The sequence below is a fragment of the Cebus imitator genome, unplaced genomic scaffold (assembly GCF_001604975.1).
Source record: "Cebus imitator isolate Cc_AM_T3 unplaced genomic scaffold, Cebus_imitator-1.0 Scaffold724, whole genome shotgun sequence".
NCBI lineage: Eukaryota > Metazoa > Chordata > Mammalia > Primates > Cebidae > Cebus > Cebus imitator.
This window is the reverse complement of record NW_016108039.1, coordinates 212147-226397: the sequence shown is the minus strand read 5'-3', so window position 1 is coordinate 226397 and position 14251 is coordinate 212147. Positions and strand designations below refer to the sequence as shown.

General features: G+C 40.3%; 1 pseudogene; it reads right to left on the bottom strand.

Annotated features, from left to right (window-relative positions):
• Positions 1 to 9635: 9635 nt before the first annotated feature.
• LOC108296572 lies at positions 9636 to 10612 on the bottom strand (annotated as a pseudogene).
• Between the last annotated feature and the right edge of the window lie 3639 nt (positions 10613 to 14251).

Genomic DNA, 14251 nt, shown 5'->3' with positions numbered 1-14251 from the left:
TTCAGGGACTGTGTGCTCTTGGTGAACAATTAGATTAGAGGATGCTGATGAAATTTGAGTGACAAGAAGTAGCATTTACATTTCTGAGTTCAGAGTTTCTATTTCAAGGTTGAGTAAGTGGTAAATTTTTACTGTAAGATTCTAGCCTAATAGAGTCAGCTTCTCAAGGTTCCCCGGCCCAGCCCATGGGTATTTCACCTGCTTGGAAACTTCAGCTCCTTTTCAGAGGTGGGCCTCCCTGTTTTTTATGTTGGCATGAAAACAATTAATAATTTATTGTTTTAAATTATTAATTTAAATTATTAATGTTTAATTAATAATTTTTTAAATGGGCCATGCCCATTTAAAAAAATAGAAATACTGTATAAATACAATACAGTAATAATAAATTTAAAGGGCTGATATCCAAAATTTACAAAGAACTAAAACAGATTTGCAAGAAAAAAACTAACAAGCCCATTCAAAAGTGGGCAAAGGATATGAACAGACACTTTACAAAAGAAGACATACGTGAGGCCAACAAACATATGAAAAAATGCTCATCATCACTGGTCATCAGAGAAATGCAAATCAAAACTACATTGAGATACCATCTCACGCCAGTTAGAATGGCGATCATTAAAAAATCTGGAGACAACAGATGCTGGAGAGGACGTGGAGAAATAGGAACACTTTTACACTGTTGGTGGGAGTGTAAATTAGTTCAACCATTGTGGAAGACAGTGTGGAGATTCCTCAACGACATAAAAATAGAAATTCCATTTGACCCAGCAATCCCATTACTGGGTATATATCCAAAGGATTACAAATCGTTCTCCTATAAGGACACGTGCACACGAATGTTCATTGCAGCACTGTTTACAATAGCAAAGACCTGGAACCAACCCAAATGCCCATCGACGATAGACTGGATAGGGAAAATGTGGCACATATACACCATGGAATATTATGCAGCCAACAAAAACGATGAGTTAGGGTCCTTTGTAGGGACATGGATGAACCTGGAAACCATCATTCTCAGCAAACTGACAGGAGAGCAGAAGATCAAACACCGCATGTTCTCACTCATAGGCGGGTGTTGAACAATGAGAACACATGGACACAGGGAGGGGAGCACTACCTGTGGTTCGTTTGGGGGGAATAGGGGAGGGAGGGGTGGGGGTGGGAAGCTGGGGAGAGATAGCAAGGGGAGAAATGCCAGATGTAGGTGATGGGGAGGAAGGCAGCAAATCACACTGCCATGTGTGTTCCTATGCAACAATTTTGCATGTTCTTCACATGTACCCCAAAACCTAAAATGCAATAAAATAAATAAAGGGAAAAAAAAAGAATAAACTTCTTGCTTCAATCTCAAAAAAAAAAAAATAAATTTAAAAGTCGATCCAGCTGGGCATTGTTCCCAGACTACCAGCTGAGCAGAAACACAAATAAGTAAAGAGGAAAACTGCTATATAGTGCAAATGGCTGCAATCTCATTGTTTTCTGCTATTCTTTACTGCAAATATATAGTAGTAAAGTTACATTATGGATAAGTAGGTTTTGTGGGCTAACCTGGAAACCTGATCACTGTTTATAACATTATTTCTATGGGAAGGAATGCATTTTATATTAGAAACAGATGGTTTGCAAGAAAATTTTTTGGGGAGTGGAATAGATTTCTAAGTCCAGGGTCACCTGGAATTTTAACCTCTGGCAACTTGCGTGGTTGTGTTGTAGAGGAAAATTCAAGACCTCTCAGAATCCCCACTTCTGTGTTTTCCCCAAATCTTTGCTACCCTATTCATCCTACAGTCTCTGCCTTACCTTCTTTTTTCTCTGTTCCTGGGGTCCCCATGCCTGTGTCCTCATCCTGTCCCAGCCCCACCCTCCAACCACTGGTAGAGGTTCCGGGAAGCCAGGAGGAACTACGAATGTCCTTTATTAAGTGTTGGTTAGGATCTACAGGAAGGCATGCAGCCAGGTGATCAAGTTTGTGGGCTCTGAAATCAGACTTCTGCCACATAGTGGCTGTGTGGCCTTGGTATGTTACTGTGCTTCTCTGAGCTTCTGTTTCATCCGAGGGAGAAGAGGGAAGTTGTTGTGAGAACTAACTAAACACTCCCAACAGAGCCTGGCAGAGAGTAATGTTCCTTCCATGCCAGTGTGTGGTGAGGTGATTATTCAGGGATATTATGCGTTACACATACTTCTATTGAACCCAGGAAGCAAACCCACTGTATAGAAAGACTTTCTGAGTTTCAAACAGTGAACTTAGAAACAAGTATCTGGGACCTTCTTGTTTATGACTTGGGGCAGGAGTAGGGTTGGAACCTTTTTTAAAAATCTGTTAGGGGTAAGGGAGGGGGCGGTCATGTACGTACATAGTTGAACAGCAATATGAAACTCTAGTATTATCTTGAATACATTAAGCTCTAAGGCAGATTTTATAGCAAACTAACAAGAACAGCCTTCTTAAATAGTTTCATTGACTGAATTGTTGCTACATACAGTGTTTTTCACATAAGGGAAGTCTTAAAATTATCTTTTTGGTTTGGGAGATTTTTTTTTCTTCAGGCAGTCTTTTCTTTGCATTTGGGCAAGTTCTGTTTTTTAATTTGCAAGTAGTCGTGTGTCTGCCTGCTGCAGGCCTTAGCATGCAAGCATTAGCTCTAACTGGAAACAAGGACGAGAACAATAAAATACTGACTGGGAGTCTGAGGACTTTGGGATAGATCCTCCATAGACGATGGAGAAAAAGTAATATTAAGTCAAGAAAGCAAACATATCTCTACCAGTTTCTCCAGAATTCTTATCCAAATCCAATTTTCCTCCTATTCTTGGCCTGAAGAAATTGAAATGAAGCCATATTAAGAAATCAGCCTATCTGAGAGTGTAACACTCAAGAATCAGCCTCACTAAGAGTCCTGTGTGACAATGAGGTTTTAATTTAATTACGGCCGTGGCTCAAGTGTTTATGCACTTGACCATTACTCTTGTTGATACGCAGGAATTAGAGTGACAGCTTTCAAAGGGAATTATTTCAGAGTAACTAGCTTTGTTTACTAAAACATGGGAGCTATAAGATCTACTCTGTAAGAAATGTGAATGTATGAGTAATAAGCTGTCACGATTTTATAATCTGCAATATTTGAGAAGTAATAAGATACTATTGTTGGCTAGCCATCTGGTCATGCATACTTGGTGTCATAATTTGCTTTTTATTTTTTCATTTTTTATTTTTACTGGTAAGAGGCAAGGAATAGGAGTTCAGAGGTGGTGGACTTTTTTTTTTAAATAAAAACAAGGAATTTATGTTTAGTTGCTTAATATGGTTAGATTTTGTTTTTACCTTATGCAGAATTAAAACAACTGAAAGTTTCATTATATATTTTCTTTTCTCTCTTTTTTTTTCAAAAAATAAAATGAAAACCTCACCCCCTAATTTGGTCCCCAGATTGAAACTTTTAGCTTAATTTAAAAAGTAGTCTCTTTGGAATAAGGAGTCAGACATGAATCAAAACTCCAGAAAGAAAAATCAGCAATGGAAAAGACCTATAGAGATTTCATACTTCATCCTTTCATTCAAAAATATTTATTGAAACCGTAGTATTTGCATATCATACTACCAGACACTGAAGTATTTGCTAAAGAAATATTAAAGACCTTCTTCCTTCTTTGAGGAGCTTAGAGCTTACTTGGGGAGAACTGAGATAGACTTATGAAACAGTTAAGCTGTAATTCAAGGCAGCATATGATTAAATACCAAAATATGTGATTCCAACAAGAAATGCTATAGGAGTTCAGAAAAGGCAGCGATAACTCAGTGGCACTACTGTTTTCTGCCTACAAATTGGCAAATTATAGCACTATTTGTATGAAATATTTTACACTTTTTTTTGGCAGTCTTAGGCTTTGACTCCCAGGCAGCATTAAGAGCCAATGAAAATATTTGTACTCCAGTATCTTCAGAATTGGCTTATCTTTTTTTTCTTATAGGCAGAGGAAGTGCCTTACACACGCCAGAGTGCCCATGAGAGGCAGGGAGTTTTTGACAGTCATGATCTATTTCAGATACAAAAGAAAGAACCAGCTTCGTCATTCTCTGTTTTTCAATCCAGCAGTGCTTTTCTCTCTGTTGCAAACTCTCTCTGACATTGGGAGGTTGTTTAATTTGAACTTAATGTCCATGACGGACGAGCTAGCCATCAAGGTCAGATAAATTTATGACTTTAGAGAATTGCTGATGAAAATCCCCATGGTTATAATGCTGGAGAAGAAACTGACACAGATGTAGTGGGAGTTAGGACACAGATGTGCTCATTGGGAGCGGGATTCCCCAAAAGTCAGAAGCCAGTGACATGCTAAAGGTATTGTGCTTGGGGATGACATTTAGTGAAACTCACTGACTTCCTGTTCTGTTTTTGTCATATTCAAATTAACACAGAGATCAAAGATGAAGCCATGAGGTCTAAATTCTTAAGAATTAAAAGAGAAAGAGAGAGAGTCGAGGAAAGAGAAGAAACAAAACCTTCAGGAAGCCAAATACACTAATTGGTCCCATCCATGTCTCATTCCACTCAGATCCCCTTGAGGATTCCCCATAGCTGAATGTGGTCATCATTTGGTTGCTTTTCTTTTTTCTTTTTTTTTTTTTAATAATTAAAGGAGTGAATATTTTATTCTTTAGTGTTTAATTGAATACATAACAAGCCACATAATCAATGATTCATTACTTCACACACAGGAAGGAAAACAGTATCTAGTATTTCTGTTATACAACTAGTTGTGAACAGGAGAACAAAAATCTTTACAGCATTAGATGGTTGAAGAAAGTCTCAAAGTTTGGGCATCTTTTTTCAATATAAAGGGATTTTTTCTTACATTTCTGTGTCATTAGAAAAACCTGATAATCTTATAACAATTTTTTTCTTCTCTTCTTACATTTAGAGAAAATGGCTTAATGATATGTACTTAAAATTTCAGAATCCCAGATAACTCTGTGTGAATCTTACATTGTCTAGCAGATAAGGTTTTCAGATGCCTGGAAAAATTTAAACAATATATAATTTACATCTTCAAAGTTAACATCCATGATGGATGTTTTAATACTTTGTCACTAAATGGTTACTTACGCTGTTTGAGTGGTCACTTAATGCTTTTGAGTGGTCATAAATGGTCATTTGTATTCAATAGCAAAAGAAAAATTTACCTGCCTATAAAGAGCAAAAACAGTTGTATAATAGTTTACATTACCATTAATGTAATACACATACTTCAAAACACATTTAGAATTTTAAAAAACTGGTTTGTAAAAAAATCACAAAATATGTAAGTGACAACAAATCTTGATCAACTAGTCCATCTTCCTACCACACACGGGTCTACTCTAATATAGATATTCTGTTGAATTTCTTCCATCCAAGTTTCAGGGGCCCCAGTAGAGAATCAAGTGTTAATACTTTTAGATTTTTATTGTCCAAAACTATGACAAAGAAACGCTAACTTCAACATAGCTTGTTTCAGGGTATACAAAAACTTATATCAGGTGCTACAGATACTGAAAATAAGAGTATTTTACTTCTTTCTCGAGAGACAGACTTAGGCCATCTAAGAAAATTAATTCCATTTTTAAATGGCTTATAGTAAGGAAAAACAGGAAAAAAAATCCAAACAAAGAACGGACTCTGATGTGTTTACAACAAAAATATTCAGTTTACTATTTTAAAAACTAAATTGAGTAAAATATTGTGATTTAGGCTATAAAAGAAATTCTCACAGAGCTCAACTCCTCCAGTCGATAGTTTTCTTAATGTCTGCATTGCCATTTAGCATTTTACATGTGGGAGTACACAAATGATTTGAATATTGGATCAGAATTTCCCCTAACTTGAAGAGTAAAAAGTTATCCAAGTTTCACCTTACATGGCTTAACTGAAATAATAACTTTCTATGGAAAATTCCAATAAAAATTGGAATATATTATGAGCACTGCTAATTGCTCATTTTGTCTGAGTATTCACAGATTATGCATTTCCTCAGAGAAACAGCAGGCCCCATATATACACACATATATATGGCTCTGGTTTGAAAGAGAAGACAATTTTGTCTAGTATTATAATTTATCACTGTGCTATCAATCAAAAAAACTAAGAAACACAATAAAAACAACATTGAAAGCAAAAAAACTTCAAATCTCACATCTTCAAGGAATATTTTCTACAGCATATCATTTGAAAAATTAGAATGAATACTGTTCATTGTCCACATGTATTAAAAAGCAAACATGTCAATTACTTAGTGCAAACACATAGAACATGGTACCTGCTTTTTTTTTTTCTTTAACCATCATTGTCTACTCATTTTTAAAAATTTTTGTTACTAAAAGTCTAATGTCATTCACTTGTATTTATGACCATCAAATAGTATTTAGGGCAACATATGTAAACGCATGCCTCTGAGTCAGATTCATGCAGTGATAATTATCTGAATAATTTATGACATACTCCAGGTTATTTAAATAGTAACTTTGGAGGGCTTACGCAAATGAACCCCCAATACCTCCATTCAAGTTTATAGGGGATTACAATCCACTTTACAAGCCTCAAAGTTTCATTCTGTGGCCCAAAGTCCATGGAGGTGAAGGGATCTAAAGGTGCTCATGTCAAGTTATTTTACTTGTTTATACTTTCTACCCAATGTAAAATGAATTTTCTTCACAGCCTTTACTTTGGGCTAAAAATAGACAGTTTTCTTGTATTGACTTTAACTTTAGAGGGGACAATCATCCCTGGAAAAAAGAAGTAGATTTACTGTCCCTCACCATTAAGTTCTCAGTCTTTCAAATAATGTAGGGGGTGCTGGGTGTGACAGGGTGGAGTGAATAAGATGCGTATGTACAAGACAGTGGAATAGTTCAACTCAAAGCTCTACAAGATAACATTCGCAAGACTTGAGTGACAGAGACAAAGTTTTAGCAGTTTCTCAAGCCTCTTGGAGTTGAGCAGATTTGAGAAGGGAAATCAGAATTGCCGAGTCTTGCCATCTGTCAGTGGTTTTGATCTGTCCCAAGATGTTCTCAACCATGTGCTTCCTGTTGAACAATCTAACAAAATGCCATACGGGCTAGAGAAATCTCTGTAACATTCACTTTTGGTCAGTGAATAAGTCCTAAATTATTTCAGGCTTCAAACAGATAAATTCTGATGCATGACTTAGTCTGAGACCAAACTCAACATATAACCAAACACAGCTTCCTAGATTTCTGCTTCCATTTGCCTTAAAACTATAGGCTTTGTAAATAAAGTCAACTTTACTTCTCAAAAAATGTTAGTCTAATAAAAGACTTAAAATCTTTCTATTTCCCAACTAAAAAAAATTAGTGGATTAAAAATACAAGTACCTTGATTTTAAGTAGACAGTAAATCAACATATGATTAGTAATACAATACTCAAGAAAAAACGTATACAGCAAACTCAGTTTTACAATTATGCATTTTTTCCTAACCCAATTTCTCCATAGATATGGTTATAAGAAACTCATCAAAAACATGTTGCTTTAGTATTTATACCAGCTGATGCAAGTTACTGAGGTAAATATAGGAAATGTTATAGCATTAGTAAATGAATTAAAAAACTAAATGATTCGTGTAAAATGTTTATATATGGTATATACAGTTTGGATCACATAAGTCTAAGAATAAAACTGTTCCAATTTGTAACACCTATATGGACATAGTAAGATAGAGTACGAGATTCATTTTTAAAAACAAGGAAAAATAGCACTAATTTAAACACTGAAAACAGCTCTTACAAAATCCTTAAAAACGTACATTAGAGAAAGATGCTGAAAACAAAACAAAATAGGCTTCTCTGTCATCACAGAATATCCAAAGGACACCTCACAGCATGAAGCATAACGAGGTTTACTTCCCTTCCATTCACTTACAGTGTACATAGGATATGCACTGGGAATTTATTCCATGTAAGAGTAAAGGCATAAGGCAACCAGGTCTCCTTCCATTTCTGTTGCATTTACCTAAAATGCCATTTTATTGCTCAGCTCACTTTTAAGTACTTATTTGCCTTCATTTAAAAATATTCCATTTTACAGCTATGCAGCCCTTGGTGTTGGAGTTCTCTGCAGCTCTGTCATTTGAAAAGATTCCGCTTAACTTCAAACAAACTGTATGAAAGGCATTTTTGGGTTTTCAGGTTTGTCCACAAGTCAATGTTTGCTGAGCTTGGAGGAAACAATGACTTTTAATAAGTGATCTTAGGTCTAAGTAACCAAAATGAAACTTCTTTTGCTCAAGTAAACATTTTAAAATCAAGATTTATAATCAATAAGAAAATAAAAGTTCAAAAACTAAAACCCTACTGGGTAAGTCTTTGGTTAGATTATATATAAGCATTAACAACTCTAAGTTTAGGACTCAAAACAGTAAGTTTGATAAACTGCCAGTTAAGAGTAGGTCTGTTATTAATCTTTATAAAATGTTTGGCATGTTTGCATTTACTATATGATATTTTTTAAATGTGCACATAATCAAACAGATGGTACAAACTTCCAACTTTCAAATCATAAATGACTATGTCTGCTTCTCCCTTCCCTCCCTTCCCACCCTTCCTACCCGTATTTCCCCCCTCCCCACCCCACCCCATCCGCCAAGTTTTACAGCTAAAGGAAGGTCCTACTGGCGTTCACTGCAAGAATACAGGCTTTCCTAATACCCACGACCTATGTGCACTTGCTGCCCAGCTCCCTACACTGGGCACTTGTCAGGTGACCTCCTACAGCGCTTGGAGACCTGAGCAGCCTTGCACCCTTAATCGGCGGCATCCTGTCTCCCTCTTGCCATTAGCTGCTGCCATGTCAGCCAGTGGAATCAAGGGCTTCTGGCGAGCAGCAGCTTGAAAAGGGCGCCTCTGCAGGCAGGAGGATCACTTTCTGTAAGTTTAAGCCACAGGCGGAGACCTTTTATTCTGTACGAGAAAGGATCCTTTGCTGTGCCAGCGCTAAATTCTTCTACTTTACGTGTAACTTTTCAAAACTTCATTCATTTACAGTTACTGAACTGCTCCACGGGGTCCTAATTTCAGCTTCAGAATCTTCCATCCAGCCTTCTAAAACTCTACCTTCAAAAGAGGCCGAAAAGACTGTGTAATGACCTTGTAAAACACTAACCTCAGTGTAACCAATCCTGATCTCTTAAACCCCCAATGAGTCATAAGGGCTTAAGAAGATTTCAAGGAATCTTCCACACGCTGGACACGGTCCAATCAGGTTCTGAACAATTCAATCATTCCCAGGTACTTGGCGACTCTGTGGCCACACTGCCCCACCAGATCCAGACCATCTGGGGGATGGGTAGTTTGAGGCCGGGAGTAGAAGGAAGCAAGGAGTGGGAGGTGGGGGTGCGGTGGGGGTTTCTCTGGGTTCTCTCGTTTCCAAAGCAAACGAAGAAGCCGAGAGGATTTTCGGATACAGGTTCTGAAGTGGAGGGAGGGTGGGCGGTCAGGTATCGACCAGCTACTACTGGAAGGGGAGATTGGAAGTGGGGGGCAACCAGGGGACAGAGTAGGGACAAGAGGATCTGTGATCACCTCTCGGGCAAGAAGAGGAGTGGGCGCTGGAGTCGCAAAGGGTTCTGGGGCGCTCACTCCCTGCAGAAGACGTGCTCAGTGTAGCTGGTCCAGATCTTGTCCTCGCTCTGGTCGGTGCTGCTGGCAAAGGCGCAGGTGCCAGTGGAGCTGCACTGCACCATGTGGAAACCCGACTCGGACAGCTTGTGGGAGGCCTGCTCCAGGAAGTTGAACTTGAGGTAAGAGCGCGAGGTGTAGCGCTCCGGGGGACCGTCAGGGTCCCAGCTTTCACTCAGGGTGTCTCCAGACACCTCCTTGGCCAGCGACGTCTTGCCGCACACGGTGATGCGCGCCATTCTCCGGAACTTGGCGGTGGCCTGCGTCCCGCCCGATGGTGTAGGAGCCGCGGTAGCCGGTGGTGATGTAGCCCGAGCTCCGGCTGCGGTCCAGCGACTGGGACGGCTGAGCAGCGGGCCTGCCGCGCCCCAGACGGACTGCGGCTAGCCAGCTCCAGCGTGGATGACGGCGCTCCGGCAGAGGCGCCTTCCTGCTGCTCGGGTTCCGCGTAGCAGAGCGGCAGTAGCTCGTCACCCAGCGAGCCCTCCTTGTCACCCCGCACTGTGAGGGCGGAGACGGCGGCCCAGGGCCGGGCTGCTGGGTCTCCCCGAGGCCTCGCACGAGCTCCCGAAGCTCGAAGTACTCGGCCTCGCGCTGCAGCCGCTGAGCTCAGGGAAGTAGTCGGGCAGCAGGAGCTGCAAGTCCCGCAGGCAATCCAGGATGTACCAGAAGAGGAGGCCGTCTCGGTCCAGAAAGAAGCGGCCTTTGCTGTACCGGGCCAGCTCCTGCGGCTGCTGCTGCGTGAACATGCGCCAGAGCAGCGAGTGGGGCACCTACACCACCGTGCAGCGCCGGGTCAGGCACACCTGGCCCCCCACGTTCAGCCCCACGATGTCGGGGAAGAGCGGCTGCTCCGCTGAGGATGACAAGGAGGCGCTGCCGCCCCGCCACCGCCCCCGCCGGGTAATCCACGTGTGCTGTCCACCAGAGCCATGACAGAGGTGGCCCGGCCGGGACAATGGCGGGGAGCCGCGCAGCCCTCAGGAGCTGCAGCCACCTGGCCCGGAGCCCCGGAGCTCGGACGCTCGCTCAGCCATGCGCCCCCGCCACCGCCTCCACCTCGGAGAGCCGCGCAGAGCAGAGCAGGGCTAGCTTGCTGCTGTGCGCCCCGTGAGCTCCGAAGTGCTCCGCCCGACTTGCCCGCGCGCTCCAGGCAAATCTGGTTGCTTTTCAATCTTATGATCCATGTGTTTTCAGTTTCTTTTAAAATTCACCATCACTGGTTTACCACCCCTGCATTTTAATCTTCAGCCTTGAGGTGGTGTAGTACTAGAAATATTTTGCTCTTTCCTTGACACTATTCAATGGAATATCTAAGGAGGCCAACACCATTTGGCGATGACGTAGCTGTTGATGTTCTTCTTGCTGGGTTGGTGGCCCATCTGGTGAGGCAAGGGTTCCCAAGTTAGTGTGACCCAAGTTAGAGCTCTGACAACGTTTCCCAAGTTAGAGTAACCAACACATCAAGCAAACCAGTGATCTCACCACTCAGCTTCTGAGCATTTCTTTATCCAAGTACTTGGCCCTGGCCACAGCTTAGGACTGATCTGGGTCATCTGACTTGGGAAAATGGCCCTAGAAAAATGTCCCGTGCATATCTTTTGATATAATTTGGTATCTGTCTAAATAAATATTATGTAGCAAATGGTTATGGAATGTCTTATCAAACTCTTAGGCAGATTCTGCCCTTGAAATTATTTCTATTTAATTATTGTACTGCAAAGCACAAAATAGTAGCTTTTTTTTTTTTTAACAAAATCAAGTCACACAATAGATTGATATTCTGGGAATAAATAGCAAACCTAAAATTTATACAATATGTGAACTGAGCTGTTCTTTGCTAGGTTTTTCTAAAAGGCAGCTCCTTATTTCAGAATCCATGAGAGGATGTGTTTTGGATATATTTGGCTGTGTCAGCTTGAGAGTTGGCTCAGGAGTCAAAGTTCAACGTGTTGTCTACACTTGTTCTCTGCTCCTAGACATGATGGAAAAAATGCTCTGCTGATTTCTTGTTGCTTTTCATGGTTTTAGCATCATGTTCCTATTCTCACTCAAATCAATAATCCACTGTACAAGGCCTGCTATTCTGTACTGAAGCCAGGTGGAAGAAAGTTTTAACTAATGCATGTGTGGGGTCGCTGTTTTGTTGCCTTGTTTTTTTTAGGTGTACCTTTCAAGGAGATTGTGTACATTCAGGGAACTTAGAAAACTGGCTGGATATTTTGTCTGGAGCAAAAATATGTCCTAGAGTTCAGCTAATTTGAAGCAGTAGAGATAAGGTAAGAGGAAAATTTTTAATTTGTCCTCATTGTATTGTCTCATTTTGCACAGCGGATGCTAACTTTCTTCTGGGTGTAAAACACCTCTCAGCAATCAGGCATGCTTAGTGATAGCACTCCATTCATTTAGTTAGCAAATATTGAGTGCCGACCAGATGCTATCCACTCTGCAGGGTGCTGGGGCTCTAGTAGTAACCAAGCCACATCATCGGCCTACTCTCATGTAGTTTGTCATCCTGTGGAGCTAAAGATGACTCTCATTGGTTGAACCAGAAGAAAAGCTGGACTTCTAATGTCCCAGAAATACATAATGCTTTTGATAATAGAGAAAAAAGAAGTTCAGATTCACCGTCAACAAGATTCCTTAAATGTGGCTTAAGTGCAGAACTTTGTTTAGTTTCATGGTCCCTTATCCTAATGTGTTCAGGTTTCTCCAGTAACCATCTTATGAACATGGCTTCAAACAGTCTTGGTAGAGATGGAGAGAAAACATCCACACCGGCAGTGACTGTGGCAAGTGAGGTCCCTTGGAAAGCCCGTGGGCTCTTGTTATGGCAGCACCAAGCTTGACAACACATCAGCACTGTCATTGGATGAGAGAGGGACCAGGAGCATATTTAAGCATTTTCAAAGCACATGCCAACCATGCCCTTCGGGAGAAGGGAATTCCTGCCTTGAAGCCTCAGTGGTGCTATAAGGAGACATTTTCTCCCTAATCATGGCTCTTGTGTTATGAATAATTGTACAGCAGCCAGTTGACCTGTCTGTTGAGCATGCTGTGTTCTGTTTGAATGCCACATTAACAAGGAAATGGGCCACTTTCTCTTTTCCCTTACACTTTGCCATTTCAAAGAAATAGCAAGAAGTTGACCACTTTCAATGATTTAACATTTAATAAAGGAGAGCCAAAGTATTTAATGAGTGATAAATAATAAAAAGAATTAAGCTTTCAAGTCATAACTGACCAGAACTAACAGATTTAAAGTTATTTGGCTATTGTGACTTTCTGTTGTCTTCCTGGAGAAAAAAAAATAAAGAACTTTGATACTAACTTCCACCAGCCCTGAGTCAGAGTGAAGAGATTTGGTGGAAAAGATGCTTGGGCACCTAAACATATGTATATCCAAATTCTAATTTCTGTCATCAGTCTGAAAAATAGCCAACTTTGGTGCTAATAAAGAATAGTAAAAATTATAGTACCTTAATCTTTGAATATGCCTGGACTCTGATACATGGTTAAGATTTTGGATTTTCTTATATCATTTAAAAACACTTAAGTGTAATACTTCAGCTAAATGTAGTGGGAGGAAGTAGGTTGTTCGTTAAATAAAAAGTTATGCTTATACAACTTCCTTAGCTAGCTAGGGGCTCACTATGACAAAGTAATCACTGTTTACATCTAGTCTGGAACATTTCAAAAGCTGCTTACCACCCAAACAACCACTGCTGCTTTCTTCCTTGCCCCCAGTCCCACTGTGGTTTACCCTAATCTTCTCAGAGACTCCCTACAGAGCCCCTGCCTCACTCCCTCCAGCTCACCACTAACTCTCAAGGTAAAGAAGATAAGGAGTTCATAATTTGGTTAAAGTTATTCTTTGAAACCAACTTCGGACTGATTATCTTAATAGTGTTGATAAGCCATCTGATTCTATCTCTTGATCATATTGTTTCCAAATATTTCCTACCCTTATGGCCACCTTTGGCTTATCTGAAAGTCTCAGGTCTTTGCTTAAATAAACCTGACCTTGACCTATGGAGAAAGCAGTCTAGGGTGTACCCCGTTCCAGCTATTGGCTCTATTCAAGGGGTATTTGCTACCTGCCTGTCGTGTGCCTAGTAACATTCTAGTCACTCTGTAGGCAGAGAAAGCCCTCTATATAATAGAGAACCTCTGTTCACAAGAAGCTTTGCTTCTTTCCACAAAACAATTAAAAGATAGTACATCGTCATCTCACTATGGGATCAGCATTAAAAAGAAATAATTAGAGCAATCCCAGTTGTCCTGGAGGGATTTCTGTGAGGTTTTGTTGAGTAAAAACAGCAAGATGCATACAAGTGTTCCTAGCATAATCTTATATTGATCAAAAAAATGTCCCTGTATATGTTTATGTATAAATGTCTCTATATGATTATTTGAGCATGGGCAAAAATATGGAAGAATTCATTCAAGGTTGTAAACGTGGGCTCACTTGGTGGAATGACTGATGTGGTGGAGAAGGAAAGCAGACATATGTAATAAAAATAGAAAGGACACAGAAATAAAATTATTTCTTTTTTTTCTTTTTTTTTTTTTT